We start from the raw sequence: 17,833 nt of genomic DNA, 5'->3' as shown, positions 1-17,833 counted from the left end.
TGTGAAATGGGCTCAATATCATGTGTCACTAGGGAATTGCAAATTAAGAAACAATGAGATACTACTGCATACCTTATTAGTATGGAGAAAATCTAAAACACTGAATTTGTTAAAACTGGTTGAAAATGGGCAAAGGAACTCTCATTCTTTGCTAGTGGCAACACAAAATGGTTAGAGCTGCTTTGAAAGACAGTTTGGCAGTTTCATACAAAATTAATTATATTCCTGCCATACAATCCAGAAATAGTCCTCCTCTGTATTTACCCAAATGAGCTGAAAATTTTGTCTACACAAAAACCTGCCCATGAATATTTATCCTGTGGTAGTCATAATTTCTAAAACTTGAAAGCAACCAAGGTGTCCTTCATGAGGTGAATAAATAAAGAAACTGTGGTACATTCATACAATGATATATTATTCTGTGATAAACAAAAATGAGCCATCAAGACACACAAATATGTAGTCAAACTATAAGTGCATATTGCTATGTAAAAGATACTAATCTGAAAAGATTGTATACCATATTAATCCTCCTATATGACATACTGGAAAGGCAAACTTATGGAGGCAGTCAAAAGATCAGTGGTTCTCAGGGGTTCAGGAAGAAAGAGGGCAGGATGAATAGGAGGACCCCAGTGGGTTTTTAGGGCAGTGAAACTATTCTCTATGATACTGTAATGGTGGATATGTGTCATTATGTAGTTGTCAAAACTCTGAGTGTACAACTCAGAGTGAAACTAAATGTAAACTGTACACCTTAGCTAATAATAAGGAATCAATATTGGTTCATATATGTAACACATGTACCATACTAATCCAAGATGTTACTAATTGGGGAAACTGGATGTGGGGGTGGGGAGATATGGAACCATTTATGTTTCCCACTCATGTTTTCCCAGTAAACCTAAAACCACTGAAAGAAATAAAGTCTATTTTTTTAAAAGCCTTGAGATAAATGGTAGGTAGTAATTTCTAGATAAATGGTGCTTCCCTATCTTCCATGATCTGGTTTCTGCCTACATTCCTGCCTCATTGCCTCATCCTCTGTCTCTCACTTGAGTATCTTATGCTGTAGTAACTGTGCTGCTTGGGGCTGAAAGGTGTGCTCCTGAGTACCCACGTGGGCATGTATCTGTGCACGCACAGGACCATTGGGACAAGAACCTTTATTGAGTCACAATTCCATGTCTTTGGATTGCCTCCTACAATACATCTCATGTTTTATTTTCCACTCCTTTGTTTCTTTTACTCTTGGGTCAGATGGATGAAGCTTCAGTTTCCCTAGTAACCATTTTTGTGTTATTTCAACCTCTGGTCACAGAAAGAGAGCAACATGGAGAGAAGTGCTTTCTCATCTATCCTGAACCTTCAGCTGGGCTGATGCCTGAGGCTGAGTGACCCAGTAAGGATGGACAGAAGAATGCTGCCAAGACAACAGAATCTCACACCCCCTTCCAGCACATAAGCCCTTCTCCCTTCCTCTCCTTGCCTGCTAGGATCTCATCTGAGAATAGGAAAGTGCTTTGGCTAGATGTATGGTAGAGGATGCAAGGAGAGAAGTGTAATCTTGGGATGTCCTCAGAAGGGAATGGGGGAGGGGCTACAATCCAAAGGAAGCATCCTATAAAGCACTGAGGTCCCAGGAGGCTATGAAAGCTATGAAAGCAGAGTGGCTATAATTTGGTTCTGTGATTTTCTCCAGCAGTACAGGATGCTACACCATTTTCTGAAGCCAAGCTCCATGGCTCATGCCCTGGAAAATTAGGTCTGTGTTGTTAAAGAATAGAGCCTGGCATCGCTTGTGGGGGGCAATGACAGACTTGAGAAGGACCTGCTCACCTCAATGACAGCTGTCATCAGTTACTCTATTCTGTGTGCCTGTCTTGTCTGCTGTTCCTTCTGTGCTCTGTTTTGGAGGTCCATTTATGGGATGTGAAACATTGCCCTAGTTAAGAGAGAGGGCAAGGCAAGGATGTCCCAATCTCCTCTAACATGGATTGAAGAGGGGGGACCGAAGAGGAGATTGTGGGGATAGTGAGCTGAGATCACAGATTCACTAGTGCTCCTCAGACCTCAAGGGCATGTTGGTTAATTTATTCCCTCTGGCTGATGTGATATACAATGAGTGCCTATGCTCTGGACTTGACAGTAAGAGGTGAAGAAAGCCCCTAAATTTATGTCTAATCTGACATATGTAGATGGATGCTATTGTCAACAACAACAGCAAAAATCCTGGAATGCAACGATTTAGTCAGAAACAAGGAAAAGCTTTATTGCCATGCAGTTTGCAAACTGCAGAAGGGCAGCCTTCAGCTACAAATGGACAGTATGCTCCAAAGGGAAAGGTTACACAGGCAAAAAACACAAGTTCTGTACCCTTTATCAAGAGTTGTCAGACTTAGGTGTCCTAAATATGAATGTAGAGGCCCACTTACCAAAAGCTATTGGAATTAGGGACAGCCATTCTGTAGCTGAATTAATCTGAGTTCACTCCTTGGTGAATAAGCAACTGCATAAGTTGGTGTGTTGTTGCACAAAGAAAACTTTTATTTGTAGCAAATAAGGAGATCATGAGGAATGGCTTTCAAAGCCATGATTCCTGGAGAGAGGGTGAATGGGTTCCTTATGCTTAAGGTTAGTATGAATATTTAGATATGGAAGCCTTGTCGTTGTATGTAGAGACAGGCATTAAGTTTGCACATGCCACTTAAGGAAACGTGCCTAGATATACAATGTATGTTACATAGATGAGGTTGAGGCTCTTCCTTGAGTGGAGATTTTAGTATTATAATGAAGTAAAGGTAATGGCAGGTCATTCCAGAGGTCACTCCATGGTCCATCTGCCTGTGCATATGAGTGTATATGAGGCGGGGGCGGAGTACGTAAGGAGTGGTGGCAGCTGGTTAGCTCAAAAGTTCTTGTCAGGGAAGTTGTCACCACTTGAGGGGTGGTTTCAGGTTTCATTTAAGAGATAAGCTGGTAAGCCAGAAAGAAAAGCTTAACGAAAAAGGTAAGACAAAGGTTAGTAAGTACAAGCAGTAAGTATCAGTTAGGTCTTGGGGTCTAGCTGGTGACAATTAGACAGTAAGTTTGTATGAATGGAAGTCCGATAATGACTGTAACCTTCTTTGTCTTCCCGAGTCCAGCTAATATTTCTAAGTTTCTTTGGCATGCTCATATGTCTGAAAAAAAAAACCCGCATATTTCTTTAAAAAACCTGTTTCCTGGGGCACCTGGGTGGCTCAGTCGGTTAGGCGTCCGACTTCGGCTCAGGTCATGATCTCACAGTTCGTGGGTTCAAGCCCCGCTTTGGGTTCTGTGCTGATGGTTATCTCAGAGCCTGGATTCTGTTTCTGATTCTGTGTCTCCCTCTCTCTCTGACCCTCCCCTGTTCATGCTGTCTCTCTCTCTCAGAAATAAATAAAAAATATTAAAAAAAAACATGTTTCCTTTTAGTAGCACTGTGCACAAATTGTCTGAATTAATTTATACTGACTTTACCATAAAGATGTTGTTTGATTGGGCATGCAATTCTTCACTATTTTTTTCTTTCTGTTGAGTTCTGGTGCAGGGCCTTGGGGCACTGATCAAGAGAATTTCCCTTCTAGTTCCCTCTCTACCAGCCTTAAATTATTTTGCTCTGAGTCACTTTGCTTCTCTGGGCCTGTTCCATTCTCAATTTTAATAAGAGTCCAGCTTAGTTCGTGGGTGGTATAGGGAGGGGAATCCTCAAGGGGTGTTGTTAAAGTTGTGTTCTCAGTACAATAACTCATTTTTTCCTCTTATTTATTGCAATTTTTGTGTATAAGAAAAGAATTTCTTTCACTTTGACGAAGAGTTTGAAATTGGTGTATGGGATCAGTGCTCAGTCTCACAGGGATGAGAGGAAAATTGAAGATAAATGGAATTATAAAAATGAGTAGACTCAGCCATTCTTAGGAGTACCATAAACAAAACATCTATGACTCTATAAGTAGATGGCATGGGAGAATACCCACGCAGATATAGGGTGTCTGTAAGAATTGCAATGTCAAAGGCTGCAGTCTGATTACTGCCTGAGAGGGGATTTGGGGCTAAAGATGTCACCTTACCAACCATTAAAAACATTTTTTAAAAATAATATTTCAAGTTAGTAATCAGCCACAACCTCATGATGACAACCTAGTGAAGTAACCATTATCTCATAATAGTAGCTAGTATAGCAACAATAATTAGATAATATCACACATAGAAAGTCTCTCCAGTTTGTCCCTACACCATTTTCATAAGAACATTCCAGTAAATAGACATTGACAGCCACACCTATCTTAAGTGTTATCACAGGGAAAGTGTTAAAATCACTTAACCTGGAATTATAATTTCAGGGAATGAAGACAACGAACCAAATTAGGCAGATTTTGAAATCATACTAAATGAATTCTCCCTGTTCTTATTCTCCGGAGTAATTTCAAATTATGAAGCTAATGTTTTGAAATGAAATTTACAGGTTGACTTTTCTTAGAGTTTCTGCTTTATATTTTTCTTCTTGGTACTTGGCGATATATGCGTCTGAATTTAAATCATGGGGGTAGCAGATGGTGACTTGTATTTTCTCAGAGAAGATCGCAAATATGTAAGTTGCAATTTAAATGTCCAAAATATCAATTGTTTGATAATGGATCTTCCTCTCTGTTGTGATTTATTTTCAGGAAAAGAAGAAAGAACGACAATAAAGAAGACAACCACCATCCTCCCCAGCCCAAAAGAAATAAGAGAAACCTTGTATTTCAGGATTCTCTGGATGCAGAGGTAGGGATTATGGCCAGATGGCCTCTTTCTAATTTATCCATTACCTATGTTAAATCATTCATTTTGTGCCCTGCAGTTAAAAGAAATGGATTATTCCAAGAAACATTCATAAAAATATCCTCATTTGATTGTAATGGCTTTTGAGCTGGATCCCTTAGCCATGATTTATAGAATCTCACAGAAGGTGGAAAGGAAGCACAGAAAAGACTTAGCTAAAACATAATCAGGAGGAGCTAGGTCTTAGACTTTTCTCCAATCATAGGAGCAGTGAATAATAATCTTACTGCTCTTATTTTTAGAAGGAAATGAATATTGAAGTACATAATCATGTTATTGGCTAGCAGGAGATTCTCCTGGATCAGAGTCTTCATAAATGTAATTTTATTTTTCTGTGTACATGAATTTACAAGAGTTTCACTTTTGCAGAGCATAAGCATGCTCTCATTAGCCTTGCACAAGTATCAGCATTAAGCTTATAGTGAATATTCAGAGAAGAAACAATGAGCTTCATAACTGTTAAATAGGATATACATTCTGATGAGAAGTTTCTTTGAGGAATCAGGAGGATGGTGAAAGGATTTATATTTTACGGGTCTTTCTCAATCCTGAAGCATTTAAAATCTAATTTTTCTTCTGGGAAAAGAATTTTATCCCTTTCTAAAATCAAGTATAGTAAGGAAAAGAGCTTCTGTACTAAGATAGAAGTTTCAAGTGCCTAAACCATACACTATCTAAAAGAAAACCTTTCACCCTAAGCAATTTATTAAGTGGGATTTCTCACACAAAGGACATTCAAAATGTGTGACAACGCCAAGGGTTTTATAATAGAGGCTATGCTTATTAGACAATCAGCATTATTGGCTTAAAAAATCCTAGTGGATATGACATTTTAAATGTTCTTTCATAGTTTAAAGGAAACCTCATTTATGGGATGACAGTTCAAGTCTTTATTTTGAGATGAGAAGTTACTGAATCCAAAACCATATTTTCCTTGGTCTTGTAGCATTCTCTACATTGCTATTTACAAATAAAATTGTTGTTTTATAACAAAAGAAATACATTTTGGGAGTGGATTTGGAGTTTTATTTTTTATTATTTTATTTTTTCCATCATGTAAGTGTACTCTTTAATCGCCATCCCCTATTTGCTCCATCCCTCCACCCACCTCCCCTCCAGCAACCATCAGTTTATTCTCTATAGTTAAGAGTCTGTTTCTTGGTTTCTCTCTCTCTCTCTCTCCCTCTTTGCTCATTTGTTTTGTTTCTTAAATTCCACATATGAGTGAAATAATATGGTATTTGTCTTTCTCTGACTGACATTTCACTGAGCATTATACTCTCTACCTGTATCCATGTTGTTTCAAATGGTAAGATTTCATTCCTTTTTATGGATGAATAATATTCCATTGTGTGTATATATAATATAATATAATATAATATAAGTAATATATATAATAATATTCCATTGTGTATATATAAATACATATAAATACATATATATAAATTCCATTCATCTATTGATGAACATTTGGGTTGCTTCTATAGTTTGGCTATTGTAAATAACACTGCAATAAATATCAGGGAGCATATATCCCTTTGGATTCATGTTTTCATATGTTTTGGGTAGATACCCAGGAGTGTGATTACAGAGTTGTAGAGTCATTCTATTTTTAACTTTTAATCTCCATCCTGTTTTCCAAAATGGCGGCACCAATTTGCACTCCCATCAACTGTGCAAGAGGGTTCTTCTTCTCTACATTCTCTCCAACACTTGTTTCTTGTGTTTTTGGACAGGTATGAGGTGATATCTCATTGAAGTTTTGATTTGCATTTTCCTGATGATGAGTGATGTTGAACATCTTTTCATGTGTCTATTGGCCAAGTGTATGTCTTCTTTGAAGAAATTCTTGTCCACGTCTTCTGCCCATTTTTAATTAGAATATTTCTTTTTTGGGTATTGAGTTTTATCAGTTCTTTGTATATTTTTGAAACTAACCATTTATCGGCTATGTAATTTGCAAATATCTTCTCCCATTCAGTAGGTTACCTTTTAGTTTTGTTTTTTGTTTCCTTCACTGTGCAGAAACCTTTTATTTTAATGTAGTCCCCATAGTTTATTTTTGCTTTTGTATCCTTTGCCTAAGGACACATACATATCTAGAAATATGTTGCTACAGACAATGTCAGAGATATTCAAGGGTTCTCCTCAAGGGTTTTTATGGTTTCAGATCTCACAGTTATGTCTTCAATCCATCTTGAATTTATTTTTGTGTATGGTGAAAGGAAGTGGTCCAGTTTCATTCTTCTCATATGGCTTTCCAGTTTTCCCATTAGTATTTGTTGAAGGGACTTTTTCTCATTTGTATTCATTTCCCCCTTGTCCAAGATTAATTGATCATATAATTGTGGGTGTATTTCTTGATTTTTATATTCTGTTTCATTGACCTATGTGATTTCTGTTAAGCCAGTACCATATTGTTTTAATTACCACCACTTTCTAATATAACTGAAAATCTGGAATTGTGACACTTTCAGTTTTTCTTCAATGTTATTTTTTTGGCTATTCAATGTCTTTCATGGTTCCATACAAATTTTAGGATTGTTTATTCTAGTTCCGTGAAAAATGCTATTGGTATTTTGATAGTGATTGAATTAGATCTGTAATTGCTTTGGATAGTATAGACATTTTAACAATATTTGTTTTTCCAACCCATGAGTATGGACTGTCTTTCCATTTTTAAAAATTTTTTTAATGTTTTATTTGTTTCTAGGAGAGAGAGAGAGACAGCGTGAGCAGGGGAGGGTCAGAGAGAGAGGGAGCCACAGACTCCGAAACAGGCTCCAGGCTCCGAGCTGGCAGTCAGCACANTCAGAGAGAGAGGGAGCCACAGACTCCGAAACAGGCTCCAGGCTCCGAGCTGGCAGTCAGCACAGAGCCCGACGCGGGGCTCGAACCCACGAACTGCGAGATCATGACCAAAGCGAAAGTCGGACGCTCAACCGACTAAGCCACCCAGGCGCCCCTGTCTTTCCATTTCTTTCTGTCATCTTCAGTTTGTTTCATCAGTGTTTTATACTTTTCAGGGTACAGAGCTTTCACCTCTTTGGATAAATTTATTTATATACATTTTATTGTTTTTGATACAATTGTAACTGTGCATGTTTTCTTAATTTCTCTTTCTGCTGCTTAATTTTTGGTGTATAGAAATGCAACAGATTTCTGTATATTGATTTTGTATCCTAAAAGTTTATTGAATTTATTTTTCTGTTACAATCATTTGTTGGAGTCTTTAGGATTTTCTATATAAAGTATCATGTCTTCTGCAAGTAGTGAGAATTTTACTTCTTCCTTACCAATTTGAATGCCTTTTTTATTTCTTTATGTTCTCTAATTTCTATGATTAGGACTTTCAGTACTATGTTGAATAAAAGTGGTGAGAGTCAACATCCTTGCCTTGTTTCTGACCTCAGGGGAAAAGCTCTCAGGTTTTCATCATTGAGTGTGATGTTGGCTATGGGTTGTTCATATATGGCCTTTATTATGTTGCGATATGTCCCTTAGAGACCTACTTTGCAGAGGAGTTTTTATTATAAATGGATGTAGTACCTTTTCATATGCTTTTTCTCCATCCATTGAAATGGTGATATGAATTTTACCCTTTCTCTCATTGATGTGACATATACATTGATTGTTTTGTGAATATTAAACTACCCTAGCTAGCATCCTGGGAATCCATCCCAATTGATCGTGGTGTATGACTTTTTTAAGTATATTACTGGATTCCACTTGATAATGTTTTTTTGAGGATTTTTGCCTCTATATTAATGACAGAAAAGGACCTTTAGATTTCTTTTTTGGTGGTGTCTATCTGGTTTAGGTGTCAGGGTGATACTAGCCTCATAGAATGCATTTAGAAGTTTGTCTTCATTTTGTGTTTTTTGCCTTTATTGTTTGTTTTAGAATAGTTTGAGAAAAAATAGGTGTTCACTTTTCCTTGAATGTTTGGTAGAATTTGCCTATGATGTCATCTGTTCCAGGATTTTATTTGTTGGGAGTTTTTAAATTATGGATTCAATTTCTCTGCTGGCTATTGATCTGCTCAAGTTTTCTATTTCTTCCTGTTTCAATTTTGGTAGTTTATATGTTTTCAGGAATTTGTCCATTTCTTCCAGATTGTTCCATTTGTTGGCATGTAGTTTTTTGTAATATTCTCTTAATACTGTACTTCTGTGGTGTTGGTGGTTATTTCTCCCCTCTCACTTGTGATTTTATTTATTTGGGTCTTTTATCTTTTCTTTTTGATAAGTCTGGCTAGAGGTTTATCAATGTTATTAGATTTTTCAAAGAATTAGCTCCTGGTTTCATTGATTTGTTCTATCATTTTGGTTTGTTTGTTTGTTTTAGTTTCTATATCACCTATTTCTGCTTGAATCTTTATTATTTCCTTCCTTCTACTGGCTTCAAGCTTCATTTGTTGTTCTTTTTCTAGCTTCTTTACACATAAGGTTAAATTCTTTATTTGGGACTTTTCTTGCTTCTTGATGTAGAACTGTATTGCTATATACTTCCCTGTTTTTTTTTTTTTTTGAGAGAGAGAGAGAAAGAGAGAGAGAAAACGTGAATGCAAGTGGGGAAGGGGCAGAGAGAAAGAGGAAGAGAGAGAATCCCAAGTAAGCTCTGTGCTGTCAGTGCAGAGCCCATCATGAGGCACAAACTTGTGAATTGTGAGATCACGACCTGAGCCAAGATCAAGAGTTGGACACTTAGGGGTGCCTGGGTGGCTCAGTCGGTTAAGCGTCCAACTTTGGCTCAGGCCATGATCTCACGCTTCGTGAGTTCGAGCCCTGCATCGGGCTCTGTGCTGACAGCTAGCTTTGAGCCTGGAGCCTGCTTTGGATTCTTTGTCTCCCTCTCTCTCTGACCCTCCCCTGCTCACGCTGCCTCTCTCTCTCTGAATTAAATAAATAAATAAATAAATAAATAAATAAATAAAAGAGTTGGACTCTTAACAGACTGAGTCATCTAGGTGCCCCTATACTTCTCTCTTAAGACTGCTTTTGCTGGATACTACAGGTGTTTTAATTTACATCTGTTTCCATGTAAATTTTTATTTCTTCTTTGATTTTCTGGTTGACTTATTCATTATTTAGTAGTAAGTTGTGTAACCGCCATGTATTTGTGGTCTTTCCATAATTTTTCTTGTGGTTCATTTCAAGTTTCATGGTGTTGTGGTCAAAAAAGGTGCATTGTATGACTTCAAACTTTTAAACTTGTTTTATGATCTAATATGTGATATATTTTGGAGAATGTTCCATGTACACATGGAAAGAATGTATATTCTACTGTTTTAGGATGGGATGTTCTGAATATATCTAAGCCCATTTTGTCGAAGGTGTCATTCAGAGTTATTGTTTGGATAGTTGTATCATGTTATGTAGAATCACAATCCTGTTATTGTCTTTAGTTGGACATTAAGTATGACTTAAGATGTGTAGAGGTGTCAAGTTGACAAGGAGTTGATTTATAATGGTTAAATTTATGTGTCAACTAGATAGGGCTAAGGGATGCTCAGAGAGCAGTAAAGCATCATTATTTCTGGGTGTGTCTGAGAGTTACTGGAAGGGATTAACATTTGATTTAGTAGACTGAGTAAAGATGATATGCCCTCACCCATGTGGGTGGAACACCATCCAGTCTGTGGAGGGCCCAAATAGAACTAAAAACCAAAGAAAGTGTGAATTCCGTCTGTCTCCTCTTGAGCTACTACATCCACTTTCTCCTTCCCTCAGACATCAGAGCTCTTGGTTCTTGGGCCTTTGGACTTAGACTGAATTATACTGCCAGGTTTCCTGGTTCTTCAGAAAGGCAGATTATGGGAATTCTCAGCCTCCATAACCCTATGAGCCAATTCCTATAATCTCTCTCTCTCATATTACACACACACACACACACACACACACACACGCATGAATGTGCACACACATATGCCTAAATGTACACACGCACACACACATACACACACACTATTGATTCTGTTTCTCTGGAGAACCCTGAGTAATACAACTTCTATGGTTAAATAAATGTACAATAGTTTTGGCATTAAATCACCCACTAATATATATATTTCTTCTCTATTTCTTTCTGCTTCTATTCTGAATTATGTACATCTTTTTGGTCAATACTTTCCTTGGACTTATCCCCTTAGCTAGATTCCAAGCTTTTTCAGAGCAAGAATTAGGGTATTTCTGTTTCTTTGTGCTTTGAACAGAAGAGGCACTCAAATTTTGTGAATTTGCTATAAAAATAAGAAACTGAAAACCAACAAATTTCTGAAGTAAGACACAGTACAGTTAACCCTTTGATGAAGCTTGAAATAAGCTGAGGAAACAAAGACTGGTAAATAATAGAAGGGTATGTACTAATTGCACCTCATGAGAGACTTCATCCTCCAAATTAAGAATTTCACCCAATGTCATAGTTTCAGAGTTCTTATAGATTTGGAGTCCTCTAAAACCTAGGTAATGTTTTTTAACATTCCAAAATTGGAGCAAAGTTGAAAGTGTGTGCAATTTCTCCCTCCACGTTGCATTATGATTCTTCTCCCATATCACTAAAAACAAGAATTATGTGCCTGTCTGTTTTCTCCTCCATGTGCTTCTTATTGGCCATCCCTGGGTCAATACTCTTGTGAAAGCAAGCTGTGTCTCAGATGTTGGGATGTGTTTGGGATTGTATCTTTCCTCATCAGGTCTAATCGTTACTGTTTTGGGAGAAGAAGCCCTGGAATAACTCAGTCATAGAAACCTCGGCTCACTAAATTGGAAATGATTGGCCATCACAAAACTGATGGCAGGATTGCAGGGACTACTTTATACTTCCTTCCTTCCAACAAGAGCTCCTAAAAGGTAGAACAACCATTTTGGAAATTTGAATTATTTTTGAGGCATGAGGAGATGAATGTTTTGGGGGAAAGTGGCAACAACAGAGAGAGAGATGGATGGGTTATCAGAAGAAAAATATGGCAAGAGATGCTATATAGGAGATGGGTTTGTGTGAATCTTGGTCCTCTGAGGAGCAGATGCCAAGATGAGATTAACAAGGATCTTGTTAAAAAAAAAAAAGTACCTGAGTGGAATGAAGTGGGAAGTGACCCAGAGAAGGTGGACAGAGTCATCAGACTCAGACTTAAGCCTGAAAAGGAGAGAAAGTTGCATAGAGGTGCCCTAGAATGCTGTACAGTGTAAGGAGGTTGGACATAGCCTTTGGGGAGTGCTTGAACCAGAGTATTTTCCAGGACTGGGTCCTGGAAGTATCCCCACAACATTCAGTCATTAGCCCAGAGCATCCTGCAAGAGGCTTGGCATTGACACAACCTGTGATGGATTTCAAAGCTGAGCATATTAGAGACTGCAGTGCTCAGCAGCTGGGGCCTTCCACAAAATGCTCCATGTAGTAGAGGCTCTGTGAGACAATTCTCATGGCTGCCATGAAGAGACATTATTGAACCCAGAGGTGAAGGAATCACTATCCTGAAGTGGGGAGTGGGTCTGAAGACACTGCTAAGTGACTTACCTTGCATGGATCAAAGAGCTGATGAAAGGAGGACAGAAACTCTGCCCTTTGGAGCTGAGTCCAAAATGTGTGAGTCAGGTTCTTCTCTAGGACAGATGAATATTTTTCACAGGAGAAACACCAAAATTGTCAGGGGATCACTCGGGGATAGAAGACATGGTGGGGTGCTCTCTGGAAGAAGTCCTGGGGTGTGAGGGCAGCTGGGGAATGAACTGAAGGGCCAGTGCCAGAGTGCCAGGTCAAGATGCAGAGTAGTGACCTTTGAAACAGGGCCCTCTGCTTTCCACACCTTTCCCTACAGAGGAATGAAGCAACTCTGCTTGGCTCATATGATTCCTTTTCCTATTGCAGCACCTTAACCAGTGACCTATCTGTGTCCCAAACACCTATGTGAGGCCACCAGGTAGGTGCTCACACCTGTAGACAGGAGCTTTTGCCTGCACCACACCTTCCCAAGCAGTGACCAGACTGTGTTCAAAGCCCCTCTCTGTTGCCTTGTCCTCTGACTCTGGGCTTAGATCATCCTTCAGTGACTCTCAAAGTTAGCCAGTACTTTCCCTTGTGCAGTTGTCTCTTCCTTTTATGCCAGGTTTTGGTTATAGTTTTGAATTTTCTGTCTTGCATAGCTTGACTGTAACTTCCTGAATGCAGGAGCTTTCTGGTTTATTTGCAGCACTATAATGACCTTTAAAAGGTGTGTGTGTGTGTGTGTGTGTGTGTGTAGTATGTATATACAAATTATCTATCTATATCTATCTATATCTATAGCTCCTGCAGCTGCTGTCCAAATTTAGACAACAATCAGGAGAGAAATTGTTGTGTTTGAGAACAAGAACCCAGAATTTTGTTGCATTTACAGCTGAAATGACTATAATGCATTTAATTGGAGAGTTTCTGAAAATGACTTGTGAATTTTCTAACAAGTGGAAAAGGAAGTTTGAAGAACAGGTTAATTTCAGTCAGAGGCAAATGTTCCCTTTGTGAAGAGTTGTGGAAGAGAAAGTTGAGATTGGTTACCCCAGAATGAAGAGGCTGAGGGGCTTTTATAAGGAGATTAATCTCTTATGGTGGTAGGAAGAGTGTCAGTCTATATATAGATGACTATATCACTTGTTTTACTGATGTATAAAATATTTACCACGGACTTAGCAACTTAAGAGAACTATTGATTATCTCAAAGTTCTGTAGGTCCAATGTCAAGTGTTCTTTGCTAAGAGTTTCCCTAACCAGAAGTCAAGATGTCAGCTAGGTTAAGCTAATCTCTGGAAGCTATGGGGAAGAGTTGCTTCCATGTTCATTGGGTTTTGGGCAGAATTCAGTTCCCTGAAGTTGTAGGACTGCAGTTCCTACTTCCTTTCTTGCTGTCACTGGAAAGTTGCTCTCAGCTCCTAGAGGCCTTTGTCTTGTCTTTGCATGTACCCTTCTCTATCCTCAAAGCCAGCAATGGTGCATTGAGTCCTTCTGATGGTTTGAATCTCTCTGTTTTTCCCTTTTGCTACCAGCCAAAGTTCCCTGCATTTATAGGGCTTCATGATTATATTAAGCCTGCCTGGATAATTTCCCTTTTGATTTATCATGGGAGTGATATCCCATCTATTTACCAAGGAGTAAATTATACAAAGGGGAGGGCCACTGTAGGGGAGGAGAGGGTCATTCATGGAGTTCTGCCTGCCACAACCATCAAGTCCAACTCTTAATTTCCTGATGTGGTTTTATTTGTTTTAATTTTTTAAAATGTTTATTTATGAAAGGGAAATTGAGAGAGAGAGAGAGAGAGAGAGAGAGCGAGCAGGGGAGCATCAGAGAGAGGGAGATACAGAATCCGAAACAGGCACCAGGCTCTGAGCTAGCTGTCAGCACAGAGTCTGACATGGGGATCGAACCCACGAACCATGAGATCATGACCTGAGCCGAAGTTGGACACTTAACTGACTGAGCCACCCAGGCGCCCCAATGTGGTTTTAAAATTAAAGTGCTGGAGGCTGGAAGCATCATGACTGTGGCAAATTACTCCACACTTCTATGTGGTCCCACCTTTGCTTATATCTGTTAGTTCTCTGTGTCTCAATAGAAGTTCACTCCCCTAAGTACACACACAGCAATGTCTTATACTTCTATCATCTATTCCATGGATATCTGGTAGAATATGACTGTGTACACACCAGGGTGAGTTTAAGGGAGTGGAATATAGGACGGTTGACTATCTGACCTGAGTATGGCTGCTGGACTGACATAAAGGCCAAGAGATTGCAGCGTGGTAAGGGACTGACACAGTGTCAGACCAACTCCACCATATCCACATTACCACCTGCAAACTGAATTAGTTATATGCCCATTGCCATAAAAGACACTTAGCCTTTGTACTCTTTGGCTCACTTAATTTTTACATAGGTTTCAATACAGCTTTAATTGCATTCTCAATGCTAACATATTCTGTTTAGTGGAGGGATTATTTGGAGGAACAGAGTGGTGTGCAAGCTAAAGTAAAAGGACAAGGATCCTGGAAATACAACATGCAAAATATGAGGTTCAATGATGGTCATTTCAGAGGATTAATGGATAGGTCAGTGAAAAGAATAGCAACATTGTTGTAGGTTGTTTAACAGTGTTGGCTACTTCTTGGAATGTATGCAGGATACTCAGAAAGAGAGGGGGAAAACCCCCTCTTGGTCATAGAAAGATCCTTGCTGGAGAACCATGTGCCAAGATCTTAAAGACCACATTTTACATTTCGATTAGAGAAAAGTAAATCCATTTGTTCTCACTGCAAGTCATGGAAGGATTTCTACCTGCAGCTGAACAGCTTTTTGCACAGCAACTCAAGCCAATGATTATGAGGGTGAAAAATCAAAAGACTTTGAGGCTCCAAGGTGCAAATTATTGAAATTTAATAAAACACTGCCCTATAAAGTTATATAATTATTATAGAAGAATAGATATTATTAACTATTAGTAACATTACAGTTATATTTAGAGAATGCATGAGGAAATGTAATCCAGGAATTAATGTAATTCACTATAAGACACTTGTTGCATGAACTGACATGCAAAAGACAATATCAGTTACTGTTGCTGAAATGCTTATGATGTGCCATGCTCTTGAGATGTATTATCTCATGCAATCCTCAGGACAAGCCTAGGAGGTAGGTCCCATTATTTTACCCATTTTACACACATAAAATGAAAGAACAAAGTAGTTAAGTCATCATCATCATCATCATCATCAATAATGAGTTTTCTTTCTTCTTTTACACCATTTGTTGCAGTCTGGGTTTTTCTGGCCACACATGTTCCTTTCTACCTTCCAGCTCTTTGAGAACCTTCATCTTCACTTTCCTATCTAGTCTTAAGGCCAGGTGGAGGTGTGAACACAGACAAGACCTCCATGGATCCACCCCAGAAACATAACTCAACATTGATTTCTTTCTCTCTTTTTTCAATAAAAACTTTATCTATCTATCTATCTATCTATCTATCTATCTATCTATCTATTTATTATAATTGTAGTTAGGGCACAATGTGACATTAGTGTCCGATGTGTGACATAGTGATTCAACAAGTCTATACGTTATGCTGTGTTCGCAAGTGTGGCTACCATTTGTCACCATACAATGCTATTACAGTACCACTGACTATATTCCCTATACTGTACCTTTCATCCCTGTGACTTATTCATTCCTTAACTTGAAGCTCAATGTTGATTTCAGAATCTTCCTCGATGATTTCTAAAGAGACTTCCCAGGAAGTCACAGTAACATGTCAACCTTCCTTCTCTGAATTGCTAATGATGAGCCTCATTGAAGTGAACCTCAATCCTCGCACCAAATACCTTGCCCTTCCACCAGAAGGGCTGCCCCAGCCATGGTACAGAGATGAGAAACCCCTATAAGAGAGGTGATAGGAAAGATCAGAGTGTCCTTAGAGGAAGAAAATGTTTCTGGGGCATATGAGATAAGGACACCTAGATCATGTGGCATCTTATCAGGTTCAAAGGGAAACCAGAATCTCTTCCTCAGGTGATAGAGATCAGAAAAGATTCAGATGTGCATGTCAATGTCAATATTGCCAGAGCCATAGGCTGAATGTTTCTAGGATGTTTGAAGAGAAGAAAGTGACCCTATATCCCTCCTTGTGGGAAATGTTGTTGCAAGGCCTCAATGGTTTGATGCTTAGCCCAGGTACCAACTTTCCTGGCTTTGGACCAGAAGGAGTGCTTGAACAGCAGGAGGGAGAAAGAAACTCCAACTAGAGATGTAGCAGGAAAGCAAAAGTATGTTTCAGAAGCTTCTAAAACTGAGACTCTCATCCTCACATGATAGAGATCTGAATGGATTCAGGAACAAATGCTGATGTTGCCAGATCCTAGGCACAGATTCCTATTGGGGACCAAACACTAAACAATGGTCAGAGAAATAAGACCAGAGTTATGCTTGGAAATCCTATCAGAATGAGAACTGATTCAATTCCAGTAAGGTCCTAATCTTTCTTGCTTATAATTTTAACATCCCTTTGGGGCACAGTTGAGGGAGCTAGTCAATAGAAAGGATAGCTTGGTAACAATGATTCCTAAATGTCCATGATATGGTTCAAATGATGTCAGTTGTTGCTTTCCTTCCCTGACACTTTGTTTTTACCCTATATCTTAACGCCAAAAATACACAAGATGTATATGTCCTGTGAATCCCTTTCTGATTTCTATGTGCTTTCCCCTCCATTTTATTGACTGCCTCCACAAAAAAAGTGCTAAGTTTGATAGAATCTATGTATGTAGTAGAGTTGAATTATTGATGGGGCACCTGGGTGGCTCAGTAGGTTAAGCGTCCGACTTCAGCTCAAGTCGTGATCTCACAGTTCGTGGGTTCGAGCCCCGCGTCAGGCTCTGTGCTGACAGCTAGCTCAGAGCCTGGAGCCTGCTTCGGATTCTGTATCTCCCTTTCTCGCTGACCCTCCCCTGCTCAAGCTGTCTCTCTCTTTCTCTGAGAAATAAATAAAAAATAAAAACATTAAAAACAGGAATTATTGAAAGGAAGCCAATAATGAGATACAATTTCTTTTTTTTTATAGTTTATTGTTAAGTTGGTTTCCACATAACACCCAGTGCTCATCCCAACAAGTGCCCACCTCCATGCCCATCTCCATTTTCCCCTCTTCCCCATGCCCATCAATCCTCAGTTTGTTCTCAGTATTTAAGAGTCTCTCATGGTTTGCCTCACTACCGCTCATCAACTATTTTTCTCCTCCCCCTCCCCCATGGTCCTCTGTTAACTTTCTCCTGTTCCACATATGAGTGAAAACATATGGTATTTGTCCTTCTCTGCCAGACTTATTTCACTTAGCATAACACCCTCGAGTTCCATCCACATTGCTACACATGGCCAGATTTTATTTTTTCTCATTGCCATGTAGTATTCCATTGTATAGATAAACCACATCTTCTTGATCCATTCGTCATTTGAGGGACATTTAGGCTTTT

At 38.9% G+C, this 17,833-nt stretch overlaps 1 pseudogene; it reads left to right on the top strand.

The window, feature by feature from the left end:
- The first annotated feature begins 15,133 nt into the window (after nt 1–15,133).
- Nucleotides 15,134–16,710, top strand: LOC120226854 (annotated as a pseudogene).
- The last annotated feature ends 1,123 nt before the right edge of the window (nt 16,711–17,833 follow it).

Source organism: Hyaena hyaena, unplaced genomic scaffold (genome assembly GCF_003009895.1).
Source record: "Hyaena hyaena isolate Hyena2069 unplaced genomic scaffold, ASM300989v1 scaffold_1860, whole genome shotgun sequence".
NCBI lineage: Eukaryota > Metazoa > Chordata > Mammalia > Carnivora > Hyaenidae > Hyaena > Hyaena hyaena.
Note: the sequence above shows the minus strand (reverse complement) of the source record. Positions and strands in the feature narration are given on the sequence as shown.